This window comes from Danio aesculapii, chromosome 17, assembly GCF_903798145.1.
Source record: "Danio aesculapii chromosome 17, fDanAes4.1, whole genome shotgun sequence".
NCBI lineage: Eukaryota > Metazoa > Chordata > Actinopteri > Cypriniformes > Danionidae > Danio > Danio aesculapii.
The window spans coordinates 13,995,450-14,022,489 of NC_079451.1; the positions used below are offsets into that span (position 1 = coordinate 13,995,450).

Sequence of the window (27,040 nt, forward strand, 5' to 3'; positions counted from 1 at the left end):
AAGCCTTGATAAATGCAGTACAGCAAAGATACAAATGAAATAATCCATATTTTATGGATTTCTGGAAGTCTAGCAGTATACGTTGCGAAATGTATAATCAAATGTATAATCACCCACTATAGTATTCATTGTATGTATGCATAAATACAATTACAGTTTCTAAAAGTTACAAACATTATAATTTATGTGCCTGAATGTTCGACATTGCAGATGCCATGTGACTATTGCAGATGCGAACATTGCGATAGCGTTGCTAAACTGATATATTGTGCAGCCCTACTTAAAATGTCTTAAAAAGACTTCAATTAGGCCTTAATTAGTCTTAAAATGTCTTAAATCCACATAAAAATGCAATTATACTGACCCCATAAGGAAGATTTGTTTCCGTTTTAAAATCTACTTAAACCTCTTCGTCTATCATCACGAAGGCAGAGCCAAAGTCAGTTTTTGCGGAAACCAATATAATAGACACTTGTGGGGATTTTGTTTACGTATTTAGCGTTTGCTGAGATTTCACTTGCGTAAACAGAGTTTGCAGAGATTTCGCTCTGTAAAAACTTATAACAGCTGCGTCAACCCATACATTAACAAATGAAGAACTAGAGATGCACCGTTTGATGAAAATGTTATGCAAGTCATATTAAACATCTTTTATTTTTTCAAGATTTTTTTTAATGTTTGCTTTGTGATTAAAAAAATCTGTTATACATTTTAATTGTTTACAGAGAGAAAACATCACAGAGAGAAAAGCTAATGCTTTACAAGAACAAGATCAAATAAAATTTGTAAATAAGTATCTATAAAACAATAATAAAAAGCTATACATCATAGGGATGCACCGAAATCAAAATTCTTGGCCGCAACAGAAAACCGAAAAATAGGAAACGCAAGACCGAAAACCGAAGCACAGAAATAAATCTTGTCACTTATTAGTACCATTACCTTTTTGGCTATGACTGTTATTAACCTTAGTAAAATCAAGGCTTTCTATTACATTAATTAATTTTAAAGTTTCAAAGAATGAATATATAGCATATTGTAATAATGGATTATCAATTCTGGTATTGAAGTATTGAAGTAAAAAGTAGCAATTTTATTTTACCCAATAAATGCACGGACAATATCCTCTGAATTTTATATAGTCAATCAAATGAACTTAACATTAAAAATGCAAAAAATGTTTGTTTAGACCTGAATTACAAAACGAAATTTAAAACAGTTTTAGTTTTGCTTATGTTGCACACTAGTTTGATTATGTATAAATATCGATATAACTATATTGAATAAATAAAGGGGCGACACAGTGGTGCAGTAGGTAGTGCTGTCGCCTCACAGCAAGAAGGTCGCTGGTTCGAGCCTCGGCTGGGTCAGTTGGTGTTTCTGTGTGGAGTTTGCATGTTCTCCCTGCGTTCGCGTGGGTTTCCTCCGGGTGCTCCGGTTTCCCCCACAGTCCAAAGACATGTGGTACAGGTGAATTGGGTAGGGTAAATTGTCCGTAGTGTATGAGTGTGAATGAGGGTGTATGGATGTTTCCCAGAGATGGGTTGTAGCTGGAAGGGCATCCGCTGCGTAAAACATGTGCTGGATAAGTTGGTGGTTCATTCCGCTTTGGCGACCCAGGATTAATAAAGGGACTAAGCCGAAAAGAAAATTAATGAATAAATATTATTATAACTATAGGGCTACATCATGCTGACGATCATCATGCTACCTTTATAATGCAGATCAAGTGCAGTCGCAATAAAGTACAGAGGGTCCGAATAGAGACACCGCAGACATGCTGCTTTAGACAACACGTGCAGGCCACGTTTTGATTCGCATCATCACAACATATGTTTTAGCCATGTTGTTTTGGTGATAAAAGTCTTTCGGCCGAAAGCCGTAAATTTTTGGCCGAATATTTGGTGCATCCCTAATACATAAAAAATATAATTATTTAATTTAACAATAGGCTGAGTTATTGACATTGGGAGATTATGTTTTGTTAATGTTGATAATGCTGTTTGGGGGAACTGATGTCAAAAATGTATTGTTTTATTATTGTTATTATTAATAATAATAATAATAATGTTTTGAGGTTTTTCCACACTTTGCATGTATAACTAACACTGCTACGGATGTCATTAGTTGTGTTGGAAGGTTTGTTGTGCAAATTCGGTACTATAAACTGTTGTAAGCATTAAGAGTACTGCTCCATTTCTGATGAAGACAAGATGCCATTTTTCGGTAAGTGAATATAGTGAATATCCATTTATTGCTGGTTTTTCCTACATATTCTGGGATTTTTTTAATCAATTTTTCATTATGCATAAAGTTGATTTTTGACTGAGATGGCCCTAGAAAGGCATGAGTTTGCTTATTAACTAGGGAGCAGATTGAAATGGTTCAGCTTTGTAATTATTACAAATCAACGCACTTGAGTTTGAAATGTGGAATCCCCAAAGATGACTGCACATTATCCCATTTATTACAAACGTTAACGACATTGAATGTGCTGGCAACAATGTAAAGTTCCAAGTGCAGCTTTATTCAAAGAGAGGTTAAAACGGGAACAAACAACAATATCAGGGTAATCCACAGAGAGTAATCCAGAAAACAAGCGACAGGCAATAGGCAGGCAGCTGACAATCATTTACGGTAAATTAGTCCAAAAATCACAACATGAACAGGGAAAACACGAAAGCTCAGATTTGCACACTTTACAGATAAACATGACTATGCAATAAGAAATAGTGACTGACGGGTTTATATAGTCTGTGTAATCAGTGAGAATGAACTTCAACTGTGCATCTGTTCAGATTGTTTACAGCTGTGGAGGATGTTGATTGGCGCAAAACCTCATGGTAGTTGTAGTACATGTGAATAACAGATAGCATACAGACAGCTGGAGTGCTCTGTAATTAATTTAATGGGCACTTTAGCTAATAATCGTAACAACAAACCTACTTACAAAAAAATATATATATGTTCTCGGTATGTGGTCATATGTAGCTAGCCAGCGCAACACTCCTTTTAGAGAATAGGTTGCAGTATTCATGTTCCATACACTTTTCGCTATTCGTCGCACTCAAACGAGCACTCCTCCGTCACTGAAAGCCAGATAAGCATATTTGTGTGATCATTCGCTGGGTGAATACCTATTGCATAATCCACATTTTGATTGATGTGTTTTGGACCAGAAGTTTTTGAGAAATTATTGGAAAAGTACCGCCTACGCATGTGTACGGAAGATAATAGGTGTTAACGGTGTTCCATCAATGATTAAAATGGTGGTCCGTACAGGGTGCATAACTTCAATTCACTGGCAAAAATAGACATTACTTTAAGTCTTATTAAAAACCAACATCAAAATATACTATTATTGTGTTTATCTTAAAGGTAATGTAATATTTCATTACTTTTTATGAAAGTATTTTTATAAATTTATTTATATTATAAAATATTTATATTTAAAATTTGATATCTTTACAATCATTTAATTTTTAATTTATGTTTATTTTATTACAGCATGACAATTTAAAATTATTATTAATTATTATTATTATTAAAGTGCAAATTAACACTAACTTGATGACCTTTTATGAATATAAACATCATTTAGATTCCACAAAGATTGTCCAAACAGCGTTTGCAGCCTGTCTCTCAGGCTCTCTCTGGCGGAGAGTTGCGCCATGCGGTCATCACCCACAACTGACGTTTAAATATCCCCATTTCAAAGCATTTATTCAACAAAAGATAATTTATTTAACAATTTGTGATAACATAATATTCATTTCATAAAGATTGTAATACTGTTTGATGCATAAATTAAATGCAAATGCATATTGTTGTTGCTCTAAATGTCTCCCTTCCCAAGCGACACTCGCCCCTTTAGCTTGCCCATTCTCTATTTTCAAGCGCATTAGGTGGACGTAGCAAACTTACTGAATTTTCTCTGAAACATATGGAAGGAGGGTTTCTGTTGTGCTCGGCTGGTGAACGAGTGAGAAATAAAGATTGCACAGATATAGAACTTGTCTACGACTCGTAAGTATTTATTCAGAGATTGGCATTAAAAGAGAATCTGTGCGGGATATGGTTAGTCTACAGGGTGTCTGCGGGGTCTTAAAAAGTATTAAAAGTTGATAATTATGAGAAAATTAAGGCCCTTAAAAGTCTTAATCGCGTTTTTACGAGGTCTTGAATTTTGTTCAAGTGTTGTCCAAAGTGTTTGACTCCAAAAATAGCATAAATATATCTATTTTCCTCATAATATTGACAATGGCATGCTCGATCCACAAGATTGGTTCGAGCTGGGGCTGGTGATGCGACCCTCTACACATGTAGCAAAACCATAGTTCAAAACAGACAGCAAAATAGGTAAATGTAAGTTTACATACTTCTGGTTGGAGAAAGATGAGTTTAAACAGTGGCTGAAGCCTGTCGTATTCTTTTAAGCTTTGTTTCTTCCGCTTATCTGAGTTCTGTTGCATGGTTGTGCTCCATTAATTTATTCAACTACAATTGTTTATTAACTTAAAGGTTTGATACTGATTAGAACTTGAAGTGGCGATGAGGTCTTAAAATATTCTGAGAAGGTCTTTAAAAAGTCTTAAAAAGGTATTGAAATTATCTTTAGGATTTCTGCATATTCCCTGGTCTACGTTATATAGTAAATCAGCTGCATCGGTGTTATATTTTACTTAGTAATGTTACTTTATGTTAGATTTATGAACACTATAACACAGTATTTGCTCTATAAGTGTAAACTTAATCAAACATATTTTAGAAACAAAATGAATTTATTTACTTTGCAAAGTTTTGCAATATACAACTGCTAAAACCCATAAAACAATTTCAATTTCACAGGTACACTAAAACATCAAAAATTGAACAGTAAACATTCTTTACAAGGTCTTTTATAGTGCAACTGACTTTAAGAATTAGTAATAATCATGAATAACAGTTTGTTTCAGAAGAAAAAAGGTAAACAACATTTTGATCAATAGAGAACATTCTTACAATGTGCAACTTCGTTCAAATATTGCTATACAAATTTTACTTGGAACAATTTCTGATATTTTAAAATGTTTAAGCTGTCAAAAAAAAACATTACAACTGGCCTCTATATTTTGAAAACAGTCACAAAAATAAGTTTCAAAAAGACAAAAAAAATAATCATTTAAAGTGTTGGTGCCATCAACAAAGACAGAATTAAAACTGGCACGTAATTTTAAAACCAGAAACAATTTAAATGTCACAAAGAAAACAGCAAAACATCTTCATTTCATTTTTTTTTTAATTTGTCGAGAATGATGAACTGATTTAACCAACAGGTTTGTTCTTGAGCATTTTGTGTGACCGTATTTGTGCGTCAAGTCCCAGCAAAAATTTCTGGAAAAACTCAAAAGTGTACTTCAGGTCTGAAAGATAACTGAGATTTAAGCTGTATATGACTCAAGAAGAGTACAAACCATGTTAAAATGGCTAGTTAAACCATTATTACGTAAAGATTACAGTACTAAGTTTCTGTAGAAATAACATAGTTAACTTGAGTTAGTTACACTTATGTTTTATGTAATGTGAACAAGCGTCGGTGTAATAAAACTAACAATTTCATTTCTTTGAGTGGATTCAGAAGGTAATATAACCAATGTGCACTGTGAAAGAAGCAATTTGTTAGCAAAAAAGTAAGAAGTTAGTAATCTGATTGCCTTAAAAGCAACAAGTCACTTCACTTAAAGTGAGTAAATACTTTGTAAATTAGATCTAAGTTGACAATTTTTATAATTATACTAATGTGATGCAATTATATTTCATTTAATAATTTGAAGGCAACGGGTTTACTCCATTTTTTTAAGTTGTAACTTGGAACTAAGTTGATTTAGTTTTTATGATAACAATTTGCAAATAGTTCATCAACTTAAAAAATTTAGTAAACCAGTTGACTTAAAATTAAGTAATGTCAACTAACTGCTTTAAAGGCAACATATTTACTAATTTTTTAAGTAGTCAACAAATCACTTTTTACAGTTGGAAGCAACGTGGAATCAATCATTAGTAGATATTGCTTCATCATGCCTGATTTTTAATCCTGGACTATTCTTGCCAGAATGGTATTGCATCAGTGTGATCATTTTTGTGAGCGTGTATGTGTGTGTGACTGTTAATTGTCTCTGGTGAATAGGGTGTGAAAGGCCATTAAGGATATTCTGCTTTCACAGCTTCCTGCAATGACTTGATCTGTCTCTATGAATAATTGATCAGCTTTTGGGTGCTGCTTCTACTGTCCATCACAAGAACATCTGCTCGACAGTCACCTCTTACATTTACACAAAAGTGAATTCTCTGTTTTTCTCGCTCGCTTATTCTGTTTGTCTTTCCATTACCCATCTCTTTTGTCCAAGTTCACAAGACAAGTCGGTTTCTGATCAAATCAAGTCATGTTGCATAAAAAGTGATTAATTACAAAAAAGGGTGCAGGGGCGAAGTCAACATTAAATTATAATTAAGTGAAAATCTGTTTTCTATGTTAGTGTTATTTATATTGGTAATATTATAAATAAACTATGATTTGTCCTTTTTTCCTTTCATTGAAACACCCAGTCAGTGTATTTGTGCTGTTATTAACAATACTACTACTACTACCACTAATAATAATAATAATAAAATAATAATAATAATAATAATAATAAATATTATTATTATTATTATTATTATTATTATTATTATTATTATTATTATTATTGTAGTGTTTGATATGCTTTAATTTTTAGATTTTAGTTTACATTTGTAAAATGGCATGCACAGCATTCTTGTCTTTTTTTTTCTTTGTTTATCGTAATATTATTACTTAAGGTTGTATTTTAGTTACCTGCAAATGGGTCTTTTTATGTAGTATGTTTGTTTTTGTTTTTTTCATTAAGGTTTTTTGCAATAGTTCTAGTTTTAATTACTCAACTCCTTTAGTTTCCTGAAACCCACTCCTATTTTGCGATTGGCAACTTATATTTGAGTACAATTTCCTAAATTTAGTCAGCCATGGATGACTTTTCAGGCATGGACACTTTCCTTGTTAGTTCACTTTTACACTTTTACTTGTACTTGTGAGCACTTGAGTCCAATGAATCATGGTTCCACCAAAGAGATAAAAGAGACACCAAAGAACTTAAACCAATGTTAAATCAAGGTAAAAACTATGTGATCTTTTGCGTTTTCTTTTAAAAACACTATTGGTCGGGTTTAGGGAAGAGTTTAGGTCAGTGGTTCAATTGTCTAGGTGATCTGTACGGCAAGACTTATCTTCTTTTGCAAGTATACATAAAGAACGTAAAACATACAATAAAATGTACCATAAGTAATACATTTCAATCGGTGCCAATAGCCTAGCGGTTAAATGTGTCGACATATAGCACCATGGTGCTCACAGCAACATGAGTTTGACTGACAGCTCGAGGTCCTATGCAATCCTTCCCCTCTCTCTCTGCTCTCAATGCTTTCCTGTCTGTCTTCCACTATTATATCCCAATAAAAAGTGAAAGACCTCTTAAAAAAATTAAGTAATACATTTCAAATTTGCAAAATGTACACAGCGCCCTCTAGTGGATATGTCATCTTAAGCGTGCAACAAAATGTACCTGGGGCAACGTATTTTCACAGAAATATCAGCTGAGACACGTCTTTCCAGTGAACCTAGGCTAGCAAATCCACACTTGCTTGCTTTACGTATTACGAATCTAAATGCAGATTGACCGTCCAGAAGGTTACACCACATTAGCGGATACGTGTCCAGTTTGTTTTCAGTCTTTGCCCAGTCTGTCGCTCGCAGTCAGAACAATGACCTTGCTTTTCGGTCTGAAAGATGTCTGTTTTTTTGCACGGAGATGAAACCTTCTCTGGAGTTTTCTGCTTCACAATGGGTCGGGGTCCTTGCAATCTTCCTGCTTGTTGTGTTTGGTGCTCCAGCGTAATTAGCTGAATATTTCTTCAAAGAGAGTCCTTGTGCTCCCTGCGCAGGCTGATAAAAGCAGGTGTCTCTCGCTGGCCCCTGCCGCAGAGATGGAGGGGCCTCCAGTGGGCTACACCATCACTCAGCTCTAATTGGATGGGTTTTGGTGAAATGACCACCAGCGCTTGGCATGGGGCACTGCAATCCACCCCCGTGCCCTGTGCTGTCCCACACCCCTGCGCTCTATTGTGCGCGGATGCAGGTGAGTGTTTGCAGCTAATCTATAGATCTCCGTCCCGCCCGAGTCTGGGATTATGCTTTTCCAAAGGGCTTAGCTTGAATGGAGAGACCCCTCTCCTGCTGACACCTTTCACAACGCACATAATGCGTCGTGATTATTGATTCATCAGCTGCTGCGTGTTTGAAGAGGGCCACTCTGAAGCCCTGAGCAGGGAAACTTAGGATATGTAACTGGATCAATAAATGAAGGAAATTCAAGGCCCCTTTGTTCCTTCATGTTCTTATACTTGGTGGCATTCTTTGTACGTCTCTTTGTTTGCTGACCAACAGAATGGACTTATTCTGTCTTCAGTCATTAGCTATGTTTCTATCCAAAAATTAAATTTATGTGCAAAACCAGAATATCGCATAACTTTTTCATCCAACTAGTCAAAAAGAACAAAATTGTCACTTCCTGATTAACTGGCAACAAATATCAACCATAAAAACAGAAATTGATGTGGTACGAGAAGCTGCGTCAATCTTTTTTTACTTAATAAATGACTTGGTTTGTCCATCCATTCACATTTTTATCATCACATGATCTCTTATAACAAAATCACATGACTTTTTAAATGCGCATACTGGAATTTATTTGGTAGAAGTTTTTCCATAGAAGTTGCGCTTCTTTTCTTATCGAATTAAAAGTTTATCCTATTTAGTTATGCGATACATTTTAATTACCATTCATCAACCATTTTATTTATGCGCATATCGAAAATGCGTATTAAAATAGGTGAATGGAAACAGCTATTGTTTACTCACTCGTGTTGTTCTAATATCGTATACCCTTCTTTTTCACATCCCAAAAAGAGAAACTAAAATTGTTCTTGCTCAAGCTTGTTACATATATCAGCAGTGAATAGTGCGTGGCTTCAAGCTGTAATAATAAAAAAAAGATGCAGCCATAATTGCTAATAATAGCATAGGACTTGTGCCCTAAATTTCAAGTGTTTGGAAGATATTCAATTATGCATTCATTCATTTATATTCCTAGATTTGTAAGTTGTTTTACATGAAAATGTCTGCTAAAGGTGAAAGTTATAATTTATTTGTTTTATTTATTTGTACAGTTGCCCCTCGCGATAACGCTGTTCACCTTTCTCGGCTTCTCAGTTCTGCTGATTTTTTTGTGCAATTTGACATGTTTTTTTTTTTTTTTTAACAGCGCATTGTGTTCTGGGTCCTTATTGGCTGTAGACCATTGACAATCAATCACCTCTGTATCTCTTGTACAGTACAGAATGCATTCAGCTTGATAAATTAACATGAATCTGCAATCGTTAGCAGTGTGAGTTCCAACAAGGATGCGAAAAAGGGTTGCAAGTGTTTGCAGCAAAATCATCATAAAGGGTGCCAAAAAGCACCATGCAATTTAGAATTGTAAACAGGTTAATATTAGGGCGCGCACACTGCTGCCGCAGGTCAGCCACTCTCTGCGGTGCCCAGCTATGACTTAGGACACTGTTCATATTTCTGCCGCGCCACAGAGCACCATCTGTTTCTGTTACCGCCTTAAAGCATCTATGATATTTGTAAAAAAATAAAGCTGACTACGTGGATTTTGCCTGTTGCGTTTTATTTTTGGAACGTAACTCTCACGAATAATGAGGGACCACTGTAATTAAATATCATCTGTCTCAGTTTTTGCTGTTTCACAACAATGACACTAATTGGCTTTCATTGATGTTGAAAATGATGTTGGGCAGACTATCCCTACATATGTTAAGCTTATCAAATCAGAACACAAGAAGGCATACAAAAAAAGCTTGTCTAATTTTGCATATTCATCTTATTTGAGCATTCCAATGCACAAATATTACCTGAGATAAAGTAGGCCACGAGATCTGTATCCAAAGTGGTCATCAGATGTAGCTTTGTTTACAGTTTACCTATTACATGTCTGTATAGCCTTCTGAATGGAACAGTTTCCCTTCTTTGTGACAGCTTTAAAGTCATTAGAGACCTTCTGAATGGGACCTCTGTGTGAAACCAGACAACTTTACTGCGCAGAGGATTATGGGTGCCCAATCCATCAGTTGTACTACTCAAATTCCTTTGACTTGGCCAGTTTGAACAATATTTCAATATGGCAGTCATGATTGTTTCAACACCAAAGTGCTCTTAGGAGTGCAATATATATCCCATTTGGAAGCACTGTATATGTGCAATCCTAGAGTTTTCCTTTTTGAATACCAAATATAGACTACTGCCACCTGTTCTTAGGAAGAGTTTTTATTTTTTTTTCCACAGAGCTAAAGAACATACATACTAGCCATGTCAGGCATAAACAAAGTGGTTTGATGTCAATTTTGTGTGTTATAAGCTTATGGCCATGCTGTTAATTCCCCTCACTTTAAAAATTTTTGTCTTTTGGAAGAAGCAAACATTACAGAATTTGTTGGTTGTAAGCAGTGAGTGGGAAAACATTTTGTAATCCAATGAAAACATGATTAGAATGACATTTTTTAGAAAAAAAATAAATACTTTCACACTGATGATATGTCAATGCTTGTGTTTGTCGGATAAAATGTATTAACAGTTGTTGATTTGCTCCCTATCATTTATTCATAATGTACAAAAGATTCAATATCTGACTAGTGTTTTTACGGTAACAAATACTCGTTTGGTGTGGAAAGATGTTAAAACATATTTATCCATTCCAAAAAAGTTGTGTTCTAAGTCACGTATTAGGCTTAATCCTGATTTTCCCACTACAATACAGAATATTGGCCTTTTGACTTGGAGATCAAGAGTGTCGGAATTGGATCACCTATTCGATGATGGCCAAATAAAATCATATGCGTTATGACAGGAATTTAGTCATTCCTCTTTTTAGAGTTACGGTTAAAAGAAGGTAATATACAATTTGATTTTACTGAAACAGAAAAACAGCTTTTTTCTTCATGGACGGTTAAAAAAAAAGATCTCTGAATTATATACATTACTAATACTGGTCTTTCAACATTTGATTCTTTAAGGGTAGTATGGGAAAAGGATTTGGGGTCTATTTTAGTGATGTGGAGTGGCTATCTGCCTGCTCAAAAAATCTATCCCAAAAGTACATAAATTTCGGTTCATGAATAAAATTATAAATGTATTCACAGGATGTATTTAAGCCCAGTTCGCCTCCGTAGAATATTTCCCAATTGTTCCCAGCTATTTTCCAAATGCAAGGTAGACATTGGCACAGTGATGCATTTATTTTGGGATTGTGACAAAATCAAAATGTACTGAAAAGAGATTCACAAAATGATTAAAAAAATAATTGGAAAGACTTGATTTGTCCTCAAAGGTATACCTTCTAAATTGTACACTGGAACTGTGTCTTTATCATGACAAAGAACGTGTATTGAATTTTTGTTTACACTTGGCCAAAAAATGTAGATTATTATTATGGTCAACTGCTCAGATACCTTCAGTCAATATGTGGCTGAGTCAGGCAACCAGACTTCTACCACTAGAAAAATTCACATCAAAGATCTGAGGTGTTCAGGCGCATTTTGTCCTCCTTCTGGATTTTTCTTGAGGGTACTCAGTGACTATGTCTTTCTAAATTTGTTTTATAATCTCCTTTTTTTTGTCTTTGCTTTGAAGCATTTGTATGCATTTTCTTAGAATGTCAAACAAAAACTGCTGTTCTTGTTGTTATGAGATACTAGTACCACTGTTGTTCTGTTGACAAAAAGAAAAAGAAAATATATTTATCCACAGAATATTCACTGTGATGTGAACAGGCCTGCATATGTGGTACAGTGCTCTTTGAAAGCATATTCAAATCTTTTAATTTGGTATTTCAGAATTCTGACTTCAGTTACTTGACTTGAATTACTTTTGAGTGGTAATGGCATTCAGATGTTACTTTGATGCTTTGCGCAGTGGTCCTGTTCCAAATTCATGCAGGGGATATATAAAAACTCATGTTAGACCAACAGAATTCCCCAAACATAATATTTATTTTCTGACTGACTGAGGAATTTAAATTTATTTAGTGAACTTAATAAATTAAGCATAATAATTCTAACTTACTAAATAAAGTAGTGAACCAAAGAATCTGAATGCATCAACACTTACACTAACTCCAACCCTAACCCCAACCTAACAGTCTACTTATAATCTAATGAGAATTAGTCGGCATGTAGATGCAATGTAACTTAAATTCAACAAACGGACCATCAAAATAAAGTGTAACCGACTTCTTTAATCGCACCACTCTTTGCTTGATTTTCTATTCTATCAAATGTCCATGGGCATGACGTCCTTTGTCATTACTTAGTTATTTCAAGTTGGAAAGTGGACAGCTGGTTTAACTCTTGCACCACTGAGCCCTTCATTGACCATAAGGTCAGCGTGTCATTCTCGTCTGTGGGTCTCTGCATGGAGCATGCGGGGCTTGCGTCCACAGGCCAGTGGCCTTTTAGAGGTGAGGCAAAGATTCGCTGACCTTCAGTCTCTTTGCTGCCTCCCCTGCTGAAGAAGAATCGATGGAGTTGTTGCTTGCTCCCTCTCTCCTCCTGGCTCAGATCCATCTCTAGGCACCAATCAATAGCCATAATCTGTTCCTGCCCGCCGTCAGTCATGCAAGTTTCAGCTTTTAGCACCCGTTATGGGTGGAGGATATTTGAGGGTTAGTTGGGGATGTGGTCTTACACAAACCATAAAACAAGTTCCAGCAATTTAGAGGATAATCATGAATGTGATGTCGACCATATTACAGACCTCGCTCTTCATATGAGTTCATTATTGAACCACAAGATCTATGCATTACATGACATTATTGTCAAGGTTGAGTCAAATGGTAAGAAATAACCCACTTCCTCTCTCTTCCTTGCATAATCTGACATTTGACTTTCAACGCCAAGAACCACTTTGGTAAACTGGCGAAGGCCATCCTATTTACCTCACTTTACCACATTCTTTCAAATACATCCTACTTTAATTTTAGATCAAGTTGTAGTAATTTGTTTTTGTGTTGTAGATTTCTTTAAAATGGCAGTTGTGCCATCTTTATATTTTTACAAAGAATATTTTGTTCACTGACAGAACAATAAAAATCTCTGGTAGCGCTTTAGTTTAAGTACCCATTCCCACTGTTAACTACTGGCTTATTCCCTGCATGTTAATTAGGTATTGGCTGTTTATCAGTACTTATAAGTACTTATATAGTTGTTTAGCTGAAAATCTTTGTTAATGATTTGTGTAATAGAAAGATATGTATCCTAAAATAAAATGTGACTAAATCTCTGCACCTGCAGAATTCCCCAAAAATCATAGTTTTGCTGCAAGGAGTCACTAAAGTATTTCAAGCCCCATTTATTTTGCTGCTACAGCCACACAAGATTGCCCAATATGTTCAGCAGGACTGTGCACCTGCTTTTTCTTGAGCAAGCATTAATGTCTGCATCCTTGTTTAATGTGTGTTTCTTGGTTTTAAACCTGGAGAAGATGCTTCAGATGAAGCATGTTGACAGTGTCTGAGTGCAGAGCGGTTCAGGATCTCTAATCCCACATTCCTCTCTCTTTCCTTTTCTCCGCCCCCATGTTTATCCCTCTCCCCGGTCTGCTTTCCTGGGGCTCCCAACTCGCCAGCTGTTACTGTGGGTCTTCACGGAGTTACGCCAACTCACTCACTCACCCAGCAAGCAAAGCAATCGCTTTTTCTCCTTCTCTTTTTATTTACACATTCATAGACATCATATCTAAAAAAAAAATCTGCTTCACCTTATGTATAATATCCATGACTATTAAAGTATAGTCAACTACAGATGAGCCCTGATGGATGAGTTTAGAACATGCTCAGTACCACCTAAATCTGAAATGTGGCATTAGCAGTTTTTATGTGAAGGCATTTGAAGATTGAAGACTTATGCGATTTATTGTAGTGACTCTAGTAGGGCAAAAATGAAATGGTTAAAGACTTATGGCCATATCATACACCTGACGCAATAGGGCGCAAGACGTGTTTGCCCTGATGTGTTGCTATTTTCTGACCAAAGCAAACTTAATTTTCCTGTTTTTCATCACGTTTAAATACCATATCCATTTGCGCTACTTTGTGGACTCATGGGTGTTTCGGTCTAGAAAAGAGGTGTATTAAGGCGCATTGTTAGCGCGTTGCTATTTTGAGGAACTAAAATAAACTGTGCAATAGACCAGCTGAAAGCAGGTCTAAAGTCAACCACAGAGTGCGTTAGTTGTGCGCCTCGCTTACACATTGCTTTTAACACCCAGGATGTACAGCAATACGCAAATATCTTTACAAATGAAAAAGAATTATAGGTTTAAAATATTACAAAAAAATATTATCTACATAAATATAAAAATCAGTTCCTCCATGCCTACTTCATCTCGGAGGGCTTTTTTCAGTTTTTTCATGATAACTTGCTTTTGTATAATGTTATTATTAGTAGTAGTAGTATTTATTATATGCATATTTATATTTGTTTTATTAAAAACAAGCTTAGATTTGCCCACGGTTTTGGACCATATGGGGAATTGTATGTATGTTTGGATGTAACTCGGTTTTTGGCCAGACTTTGTTATTATTGTTCATTTATTTGTTTGCTGGAAATTAGAACTGAAATTAGAAATAGTTTTGAAACAAATTTTTGCGCTTAACAAATGAAATTAATTATTTAGGCTAATGGATATCTGTTCATATAACACCGTTTCCTTTACCACGAAAGAGAAAGTGAAAGTAAACGCTGATTGGAGGAGGCTTATTCTTTATCCTTGCATTGCAGGTGGTCTGTTTAACTGTTTTCTTGCTAGTAAAGTGTTCAGTTTTTCCACTTACGAAGTCCGCCATGTAAATAGCAAATGCACCATGGCAAGACACAACTGCCTCTTAAAGGGAATGGGAGATGATACTCTGATTGGTTTATTTTTAAAACACACCCATAACTCATTAGGAGAATAAGCACAGCCTTGTCCTTAAAAAAGTAAAAGTGAATTCGGACACACCCTTAACGCTTTTGCGCCCTGCATTTTACACTTTGCGCCTAGATTGATAAAATAGAGCCCTTAGACTTAAGAAGTAGACCCAATTATAAAATTAGATGAAAAACCGTTTAAACGCAAGCTTCATCAGGAGCAGCAGAACTCCATTGCAAATACTGTGGTAAAATACATTTTCAAAGACATGGCTTGGAGCAATTAAGCTTAATGCAGTGCTTCTTGTCCAGTTTGAGACCCATTTTATATCTTATGTCAATCAAACAGTAAAGATGATTGATTTTAAATAAACCAGATCTTTCCAATTTATAATAGCATGACAGTTCACTAAAGGATTTAAATAAAAGCAAAACCTCCCTGTGCTTATACTTCATTAAAGTATATGTGAAATCTAAATGTACAATGTTTATTTTGCTAGCACACATTGTTATTTTTTAGATGAAGTTAATCCACTGAAAGAAGTGCTTGTTTTAGTAATCTTCAATCAAAGTCTGACCATCTGCTTCTGTGTTTGGAGTGACGGTCCTTTTCTGTGGATGTAAGTTTGATGGCTTCAGCCACATTTTTAGCCACACCCCTCTTACCATTAGTTTGCTATGAGGGAATGATTTGCAAAAATAAAGCCCACCCCAATATTTTGTTTCAGTTGGAAGTACAACTGAAATAAAAGTAACTTCCTGTTCATATGGACTTTAGCATGCAGTGTGATAGCACAGTGTATATATTAAAACTCATGTTAGAACAACAGAATTCCCCAAACATAATATTTATTTTCTGACTGACTGAGGAATATGAATTTATTTAGTGAACTTAATAAATTAAGCATAATAATTCTAACTTACTAAATAAAGTAGTGAACCAAAGAATCTGAATGCATCAAGTTGCATTGAATTTGACTTTTTGTTAGCATTTAGTTCTTGCATTGTGTGACACAGTGTAGTAATCTACTGTTTAATATATATGTTATTTCACTTAAAATTTTTCAGAGTTAGTTGACAATATGTACTGCACATTATTCAGTAAGTATGGCTTTTCAATTATAGGAAAAAGTATAATCTTGTTTATTTCAGTCAAAATTGTAATCACGATTATTTAAGGAGATTATTAGTTTTGGAAAACATTTTTACCTATCACAAGACACAATTACATAGGAAAAACAATTTTACCAAGGACGAAACTAATTTACATTTTAGAAAAAAAATTAACAAGAGGCAAAACGCTTTTACCAGTCCCGAAACAAATTTAAGATTACAGATTTTTTCATGGAAAAGGAATGTACCACACACCGGAAGTGACGTGGAATGTACCGCACACCAGAAAATCTCAAAATCAAAAAAAATCTGCTTGTATGTGACTTTGTAGACACAGGTTAACACGCGTTCAAAGGTACAGGTTAACATGAGTCTACAACAATAAAAATCATGGTTTGACCAACTACGATAAAACATAGTTTTGTCATTTAGAGCTATTCTGAGAAAATATCAGCGTCAGAGTATGTAGAAACATGTAAACGCAAGTACATGGAAACAAGTTACAGAATAACCGACCCCAACATGTAGTCCTGAATATCTCAGTTAGATAGGTCGATTGATATGTGTGCTGAACCTTTTGACTTGGGTTCGAATCCCGTTGATATAATGTCAATTATAATTATTTCTTTACATTAATTTTGCTTATATACTGTTCTGCTACACAAATATTAAAATCAACAATGTTTACAATGACACTGACACCCAGTAATAAGAATCTTTATTTGGTATGGGCATGTTTTGTTGCTGTGAAAATGTGACGAATCTGCCAATCTGCAAACGTGAAGAGTTTACATCTGGAAAGGGTCACCAGTTAACACAAACACCAGATGAAATGTAACACCGGCTTTGTTCAGTTTACTTTTAAGAGTCCTCAAGCAGATGTTTACACCGTGTAGACTTGACATCATGTCCACGGTTACAGTGTACGAGTGTCCCTCGTTAAAATATTGAACACATTGTTGCTGTTATGAAGCGGACAGGAGACAGAGGTAAGGAAACGTTAGGGTGTTTATTAAATGACAACAAGGAGCACATGAAGGATAGCCAGGAGGATCAGGAATGATGTTGGGGTCTTTTCCTCCGTGGCTGGGTAACAGGAATACACGAGGATGGACAGCACACACCAGATACAGCTGACAGAGGATGACACAGACTTGGAAGGACTGGAAGACAGGACGATTCGGGAGGACCAGGAAGACTAGGAGGAATACAAAGAGAACAGGTAAGTAAATCGTTTGTTTTAGCTGAGGATGACTACGCTGAGTGGTCGCTCAGTTGTCCGCTTTCGTCGAGACGAGCCCGGACAATGAGCGACTGGAGTGCTGTGCTTTTATCTGGTGCTCGTGAATGTGATGCAGCTGTGTGCTCATTAGAAGTCAGGTGATGGTGATCTTCGTGAGTGGGGGTCGTGAGAGCCTGACCAATCCATGACAGTACCCCCCTCCCCAGGGCCCGCTCCTGAGGGCCGACACCTCCGACGCCGTGGTGGTCTCCCTCTGCCTCTAGGCGCTGGGAACTCAGGGTGGCTCTCATGAAACTCCACCATGAGACTAGGATCGAGAATATCAGCTCTGGGAACCCATGTCCTTTCTTCGGGGCCGTACCCTTCCCAGTCCACCAGGTACTCCAACTGGCCACCACGACGTCGGGAACGCAAGATCTCCTTCACTGCGTAGACGGCTCCTTCTTCTAGGAGCAGTGGAGGAGGGGGTTCCTCTTCGTGGTCAGGCTCTGTGGAGGGAAGAACAGGATCGTGATAGGGTTTCAGGAGTGATACGTGGAATGTAGGGTGAATACGGTAGTGAGAGGGTAATTGTAGTTTGTAGGTGACGGGGTTAACCTGTTCCACGATGGTGAAGGGACCAACAAATCGGGGACTTAACTTGCGAGAGGGCAGTCGCATGCGTATGTCCCGGGTGGATAGCCACACCTTTTGTCCGGGTGTGTATCTGGGTTCTTCAGACCTTCTCCTATCGGCGGTTACCTTGCTTCGACGGACTGCCCTCTGCAGATGTTGATGAGCCTCGTCCCAGACTCTCTCGCTCTCCCGGAACCAGTGATCCACTGCGGGGACATCAGATGGTTCGCCATCCCAGGGAAAGAGCGGTGGTTGGAAGCCCAGGACGCACTGGAATGGCGTGAGTCCGGTGGAGGGTTGCCGCAGTGAATTTTGGGCATATTCTGCCCAGCCCAAATACTGGCTCCAGGAGTTCTGGTGACCACTGCAGAAGGTCCTCAGGAACCGTCCCACCTCCTGAATCTTCCTCTCTGTCTGCCCGTTGGTTTGGGGATGATATCCAGAAGAGAGGCTGACGGCCACACCTAGGAGCTTGAAGAAGGCTTTCCATAGACGTGAGATGAACTGTGGACCTCTGTCCGACACAATATCTTCTGGAACACCAAATGACCTGAAGACTTGATTAAAGATATTGTCGGCAGTTTCAAAGGCTGTGGGAAGACCTTTCAGAGGGATTAGTTTGACAAACTTTGAGAATCTATCTACTATGACTAGAATACAGGTATTACCTTCTGACGAAGGGAGGTCAGTGATAAAGTCCACTCCTAGGTGTGACCAGGGACGGTTCGGAATCGGCAAGGGATGGAGCTTTCCAGCGGGTAGATGACGTGGGCTCTTGGATTGGGCACAGTCCTTACAGCCCTGAACATATTGCCTCACCTCCCTAGCCATGTTTGGCCACCAGAATCGTTGGGATACTAGCGAGAGAGTATTGTTGATCCCTGGATGTCCAGTGCCTAGCGAGGTATGTAAGGAGTGGATCAGATCTACCCGGTGTTCAGGTGGTATGAACTGCCGATGAGGAGGGCATCCCGGCGGAGCAGGGGCTTCCGGAGTGGCAACGACTGGAGGAGCGTTCCAGGTGATCGGACAAATGGAGATGTGTTCGGGAAGAATCTTCGTTGGGAGTTCTTCATGATCGTGATGCTCGTGTAAACGAGAGAGAGCGTCTGCTCTTAGATTCTTGGGTCCTGGACGATAGGAAATGGAGAAATCAAAACGTGAGAAGAAAAGTGACCATCTGGCTTGACGTGGACATAGTCTCTTGGCCTCTTTGATGTATTGGAGGTTTTTGTGATCTGTGATCACCTGGAACGGATGTTTGGCTCCCTCCAACCAGTGACGCCACTCCTCCAAGGCTAGCTTGATTGCTAGAAGCTCCCTGTCTCCTATGCTGTAATTCTGCTCCGCCGGGCTCAACTTCCGAGAGAAATAGGCACAGGGATGCAGTCGGGGCGGTGTATCATGATGTTGAGATAATACTGCCCCGACGCCGGTGGTGGATGCGTCCACTTCCACCACGAAAGGAAGATTTGGGTCAGGATGAGTCAGGAGTGGGGCCCTTGTGAACTCCTTCTTAAGAAGGCGGAAGGCTGCGGCTGCTTCTTTGGTCCACTCCAGTCCTTTGGGTTTACCCTTGAGGAGATTAGTGAGAGGTGATGTAATCCTGCTGTAGTCCTTGATAAACCGTCTATAAAAGTTAGCAAACCCAAGAAACCTCTGGAGCTCCTTAATGGAAGTGGGTTCTGACCAGGATAGAACAGCCTCAATTTTCTTCCCATCCATACGTATACCGGTTTGGTCAATGATGTATCCCAAGAAATGAATCGACTTCTGGTGGAATGAGCATTTCTCCGCTTTGAGGTAGAGGTGATGTTCTCTCAATGTGTGTAGGACCTCCGCAACGTGTTGGCGATGTTCGGCCTCACTCCGGGAGTAAATGAGGATGTCATCTATGTACACTATTACACAGTGGTGAAGAAACTCCCGGAGGACTTCATGAATGAAGTTTTGGAATACGGAGGGGGCGTTGACCAGACCGTAAGGCATGACCTCATATTCATAGTGGCCAGTAGGGGTCACGAATGCTGTCTTCCATTGGTCCCCCTCACGTATTCTTATCAGATTATACGCGCTGCGGAGGTCCAATTTAGTGAAGACTTTAGCTTCTCGGAGCTGTTCCAAAGCGGCTGGTACCAGAGGAAGGGGATATCGGTATTTTACTGTACCGTTATTTAGGACCCTGTAGTCGATGCATGGACGCAGCCCTCCGTCCTTCTTGGCCACAAAGAAGAAGCTTGAGGCGGCTGGTGATTTTGAGTGACGTATGTACCCCTGACTCAGAGCCTCCCTTATGTAATCTTCCATTGCCTGATTCTCTGGAAGCGAGAGCGGGTAGATCCTACCTCTTGGCAACTGGGCATCTGGAACTAGGTCGATCGCGCAGTCCCATGGCCGATGCGGCGGTAGCTGGGAAGCTCTCTTGGGGCAGAAGACATCATGAAAGGAGCTGTACTCCTTAGGAATGTGGATAGACTGCTTCTCAGGAGGGCTCTCGACCGATGTTGCAAACAAAGAAATGGGGTTCCGACCTTGAAGAGGGAGATTTGGAAAACAGGCAGGTGTACATCCAGATCCCCATTTCTTTATCTCTCCTGTGCCCCAAGAGATGATGGGATCGTGCTTCACCAGCCACGGGCGCCCTAGAATGATGTCCATATTTGCACCCTCCAGAACCAGAAATTGAATCCTCTCTTGATGTAACAACCCCACTTGAAGAAGGATGTCTTCGCATTGTCGATGGATACGGGTCGAAGATCGAGTGCACTGGGTTATCGGTTGTATCTGGTATATATGCGAGGACGCCTCAGTACGGAGGTGGAGTTGACGACAGAGGGATTGGGAGATGAAGTTCCCTGCTGACCCGGAGTCGATGAGGGCTGTGACAAGGAGAGAAATAGAGGCAGTAGTTATTTGTACGGTGGTAGTAAGTGGTTTACATTGTTCAATATTCGTACTGAATACACTCACTGAAGTCCGAATGGGACGAAGGGGACACTCCATACGGGTGTGTCCACTGACACCGCAGTATAGACACAGACCCCGGGTCAGCCTCCTCTGTCGTTCCGCTGATGTCAGTCTTCCAGACTCTATTATCATGGGTTCTGGTTCTGGAGAGGCCGTTGACTCAGGCGATTGGAGGAGTGCAGACGAGGGGGTGATGGTGTCCTGTTGATAGGAACGGAGACGATCGGAACATCGGAGAGAATGTTGGATGAATCTCTCCAGACCCATTGTATCATCTAATGTGGCCAGTTGGATTCGGAGAGTGGGTTCCAAGCCGAGCCGGTACGTGGTCAACAACGATCTCTCATTCCATCCACTTGCAGCTGCTAGAGTGCGAAACCGGAGAGCATATTCCTGTGTAGATAGAGTACCTTGCTTTAGATGATACAGCTGCTCTCCAGCGGCTACTTCCCCATCAGAACGTCCAAACACCTCTTTGAAATACTCCGTGAAGGTAGTGATGGAATTCATGACCGGCCCGGCTTGGTTCCAGATCGTCTCAGCCCATTTAAGTGCAGGTCCAGAGAGTAGAGATACGATGTAGGCGATCTTCGACTTATCTGTGGGATATAGAGAAGGTTGCATTTCGAATATGAGGGAACATTGTAACAGAAAACCATTGCACTCCCCCGCTCCGCCTGAGTAGGGCGCTGGTCGGGCCATGGACTGGAAGGAAGGGCCGAAGAAGAAACTGTGGAGGCGGAAGTGCTCGGTGCTGGTGGTGCGTTGGAAAGTGGAGCTGGTGGCTGTAGAATCCGCTTCAACTGGTCCACCAGCTCTTGAAGGTGATCGGGGGTGCTCATGTTGTCGTCGTTAATGGTCCGGGCTTCTGTTATGAAGCGGACAGGAGACAGAGGTAAGGAAACGTTAGGGTGTTTATTAAATGACAACAAGGAGCACATGAAGGATAGCCAGGAGGATCAGGAATGATGTTGGGGTCTTTTCCTCCGTGGCTGGGTAACAGGAATACACGAGGATGGACAGCACACACCAGATACAGCTGACAGAGGATGACACAGACTTGGAAGGACTGGAAGACAGGACGATTCGGGAGGACCAGGAAGACTAGGAGGAATACAAAGAGAACAGGTAAGTAAATCGTTTGTTTTAGCTGAGGATGACTACGCTGAGTGGTCGCTCAGTTGTCCGCTTTCGTCGAGACGAGCCCGGACAATGAGCGACTGGAGTGCTGTGCTTTTATCTGGTGCTCGTGAATGTGATGCAGCTGTGTGCTCATTAGAAGTCAGGTGATGGTGATCTTCGTGAGTGGGGGTCGTGAGAGCCTGACCAATCCATGACAGTTGCAGTATGTTTGGTGTTTCCGTCTGGTCTGCGTCCTTTAGAAACTCATACACCGACCACACGTAAAGCAAAACCGCGTTCAGCTGCTCATGTGTTTGCCACAAAACGGGCAAAACATCCCTCGACCGCAGTCCATGTGCAGTCACTATAAACTTTATTTACGCCATGTACTCCACAGCACGAATTTATCGCGCTCACCATCAACGACAACAACACTTTTCCCAGTGTCACTTCCGGTGTGTGGTACATTCCCTTTTAATAAAGAATCTGTCATTTTGAATTTGTTTCGGGACTGGTAAAAGTGTTTTGCATCTTGTTAATTTTTTTTTTTCAAAAATTTTCATTTGTTTCATGCTTGGTAAGATCGTTTTTTCCTATGTAATTGTGTCTTATGATAGGTAAAAAAATTTTCCAAAATGTAAATTTCTCTTGAGCTTCTACATGGTTTCCCGCTGTGAATAAGTTTGCAATTACACTTAAACATTTCAAAGATAATGAAATTCCACATTTCTCACCATCAAAGAAGAATAGGATGAAGTAAAAAAAAAAAAAAACTAACAAAAGTCCTCAAAATTATTTAAAAGAATAAAAAAATACTATAGAATATAAATATATGAATGAAACAAACTGTGCTTTAATCATGATCACTGTGAGAATTAAACTCAATTTGTTTCTTAATATAGCTGCTTAAGTCTTTCAGTCAAGAGCAGTGAGTGATTTTGTCCTTGTTTTTTCTTATTTGATTAATATAAGCACAGTCGCAGCAGCAATATTGCGCAATGTTACTTTATCTGTACGTTCACACCGAAAGCGGCGAGAGCATTAAAATAGCCAGAGGTCATTCATTTTCAAAGGGGGGCAGCAGCAAGGAGCACTGGTGTTGATGTTAAGGAGAGTTTTGAAATCAAAACTGCGTCCAAAATCACAGACTACTCATTAGGTACTGCATTTAAAATTAACACGCACTTCAGAATCTTCCCGGAAGTAGAAGGCAATCTGGGTACTTCTCGCAGACTGTTTTTTGAATTCTATGAATTCTATTCTGACATACTGCTTGGCTCACATACTGTTTTTAGCGTATTATATATTATGGAAGTATGTGATTTTTGGATGCAGCACTAGTCAACTTTATAGTAATGAGCTATGATGTGGTTCGGCGGCAAGCAATCGGAAAGTAGAATTCCACCGCTTGAAAAACACAGTCCTGTGAACTTTGGTTCCGACCACAGTTGTTCCAAACGGTTTGAATAATGCGGTTAGCGGATTTCCAATTATTTACAATGTTTTCATACAGGGACATACATAAAAAATACTGCCAATTTACTGATGTGCATTAATGGTGTATGCCCCCCTGTTTATTTTTTCCCCAATTTCTGTTTAACAGAGAGAAGATTTTTTTAACCCATTTCTAAACATAATAGTTTTAATAACTCATTTCTAATAACTTTATTTTATTTTTATTTTATCTTTGCCATGGTGACAGTATATATTATTTGACCAGATATTTTTCAAGACACTTCTATACAGCTTAAAGTGACATTTAAAGGCTTAACTATGTTAATCAGGTTAACTAGCCTGGTTAGGGTAATTAGGCAAGTTACTGTGTAATGATGGTTTGTTCTGTAGACTATCGAGAAAAAAGGTTTGGGCTAATAATTCTGACTACACCTGTATATTTTTCAATAAAAGAATAATCTCATCCGAGAATCTCATCCTTACTATAACGACTTAAGAATATTTAAGACATATGGACGCATATTGGATGAGTGGAGCAAAGCCACAACACGCGCAACAACTTGATCTTCCATTGTTGAATTTAATAAAAAGTGTGCAACATTTTAACGCTAGAAAGCATGTTTTTATGTGGGAATGTAACTGATTTGCTGAAATGCTGCAACGGCACCTTCAAATATAAGATAAAATGTAGCGAATTTGACCCTTTTGCCGCCTTTGGTGTGAACGCACTGTAAGAGCCACACGGTTCCAATTTACTTTAACTTCTACTACTTTAACTTCTACTACAAACTACTTTTTTCCAAAATGTAAATTTCTCTTGAGCTTCTACATGGTTTCCCGCTGTGAATAAGTTTGCAATTACACTTAAACATTTCAAAGATAATGAAATTCCACATTTCTCACCATCAAAGAAGAATAGGATGAAGTAAAAAAAAAAAAAACTAACAAAAGTCCTCAAAATTATTTAAAAGAATAAAAAAATACTATAGAATATAAATATATGAATGAAACAAACTGTGCTTTAATCATGATCACTGTGAGAATTAAACTCAATTTGTTTCTTAATATAGCTGCTTAAGTCTTTCAGTCAAGAGCAGTGAGTGATTTTGTCCTTGTTTTTTCTTATTTGATTAATATAAGCACAGTCGCAGCAGCAATATTGCGCAATGTTACTTTATCTGTACGTTCACACCGAAAGCGGCGAGAGCATTAAAATAGCCAGAGGTCATTCATTTTCAAAGGGGGGCAGCAGCAAGGAGCACTGGTGTTGATGTTAAGGAGAGTTTTGAAATCAAAACTGCGTCCAAAATCACAGACTACTCATTAGGTACTGCATTTAAAATTAACACGCACTTCAGAATCTTCCCGGAAGTAGAAGGCAATCTGGGTACTTCTCGCAGACTGTTTTTTGAATTCTATGAATTCTATTCTGACATACTGCTTGGCTCACATACTGTTTTTAGCGTATTATATATTATGGAAGTATGTGATTTTTGGATGCAGCACTAGTCAACTTTATAGTAATGAGCTATGATGTGGTTCGGCGGCAAGCAATCGGAAAGTAGAATTCCACCGCTTGAAAAACACAGTCCTGTGAACTTTGGTTCCGACCACAGTTGTTCCAAACGGTTTGAATAATGCGGTTAGCGGATTTCCAATTATTTACAATGTTTTCATACAGGGACATACATAAAAAATACTGCCAATTTACTGATGTGCATTAATGGTGTATGCCCCCCTGTTTATTTTTTCCCCAATTTCTGTTTAACAGAGAGAAGATTTTTTAACCCATTTCTAAACATAATAGTTTTAATAACTCATTTCTAATAACTTTATTTTATTTTTATTTTATCTTTGCCATGGTGACAGTATATATTATTTGACCAGATATTTTTCAAGACACTTCTATACAGCTTAAAGTGACATTTAAAGGCTTAACTATGTTAATCAGGTTAACTAGCCTGGTTAGGGTAATTAGGCAAGTTACTGTGTAATGATGGTTTGTTCTGTAGACTATCGAGAAAAAAGGTTTGGGCTAATAATTCTGACTACACCTGTATATTTTTCAATAAAAGAATAATCTCATCCGAGAATCTCATCCTTACTATAACGACTTAAGAATATTTAAGACATATGGACGCATATTGGATGAGTGGAGCAAAGCCACAACACGCGCAACAACTTGATCTTCCATTGTTGAATTTAATAAAAAGTGTGCAACATTTTAACGCTAGAAAGCATGTTTTTATGTGGGAATGTAACTGATTTGCTGAAATGCTGCAACGGCACCTTCAAATATAAGATAAAATGTAGCGAATTTGACCCTTTTGCCGCCTTTGGTGTGAACGCACTGTAAGAGCCACACGGTTCCAATTTACTTTAACTTCTACTACTTTAACTTCTACTACAAACTACTTTTAAGTTATGTTTAGTTATTACATAACAAACAAGAGCTTTTGTGAATAATCTCTAAATGTCACATTTTGACACATATTTGAGCACTGAGGTGCAAATTGAGTTAAAAGATGACTTTTAAATGAGGATGAGTGCATGATCAGAACAGTACACGTTTAAAAACATGAATGAATCAACACATTAATAAATGTTGCACGTCCCATGCGGCAAACATCCCGTTACATGATTTCAGCCATTTGCATGTGAAACTCAGCTTTGTGAATAAATGCTGACTGCTTGGAAAGGGACGGGACATGACGCAATAATCATTTTATCATTGGACGCCAAAATCAAAATTGAATTTGAATTAATCTCACAGCCCTATTAGTAAGTATTTTAATCAGATACATCTCTTCGCTAACACACACACAAACAGACACAATTGGAGGGGGGGTCCTGTCAAACCCAGCCATGAGTGGAAAGTCAGTTTTGCCCATATGGCATATGGCGTCTCACTGCTGCCTCTTTATATGAAATACTCAAGTATTCTCCCACCCACCCACTCTCTCTAACACTGAATGACTCATAGCATTACTCTTCGCTCACTCTCTCTGCCCCTCCTGCTGCTCGTGATGCCTGGAACAAAGAATTCTGGCACACACACACACAAATGTCCGTGGGGGATTTTCTCTTATGGTAAACCCAGGACTTAAACACAGGTCAGTAAACAACTGCCTGACAGAATCAAAAAAAAAAATACAAATACAAATACAAAAATAAAACAGGTGGCAGATGTGGTAGGTGTGGATCTCCATGTATTTCATGTTTATCCAGCCCTGGCTCTGCTGGCTTTTCTTTTCTGCGCATCATCATCATGCTCGGAATCCTCAATAGCTTTTTTAATCAAATTTCCGCAGGGAGCAGGAAGACTCCCGGGTCATCGAGTCGTGTCTAATTCGATATGAGTACAGCATGCTTTCAGGTCAAACTTCTTCATACTTTGTTTACATGAAATGAAATAATAACTTGACGATATTTTCGTTTTGTTTTGTC

At 38.4% G+C, this 27,040-nt stretch overlaps 1 protein-coding gene across 1 annotated transcript in view; it reads left to right on the forward strand.

Annotated features, from left to right (window-relative positions):
* ralgapa2 (Ral GTPase activating protein catalytic subunit alpha 2) overlaps window positions 1-27,040 on the forward strand; it is a 322,593-nt gene that overhangs the window by 227,746 nt on the left and 67,807 nt on the right.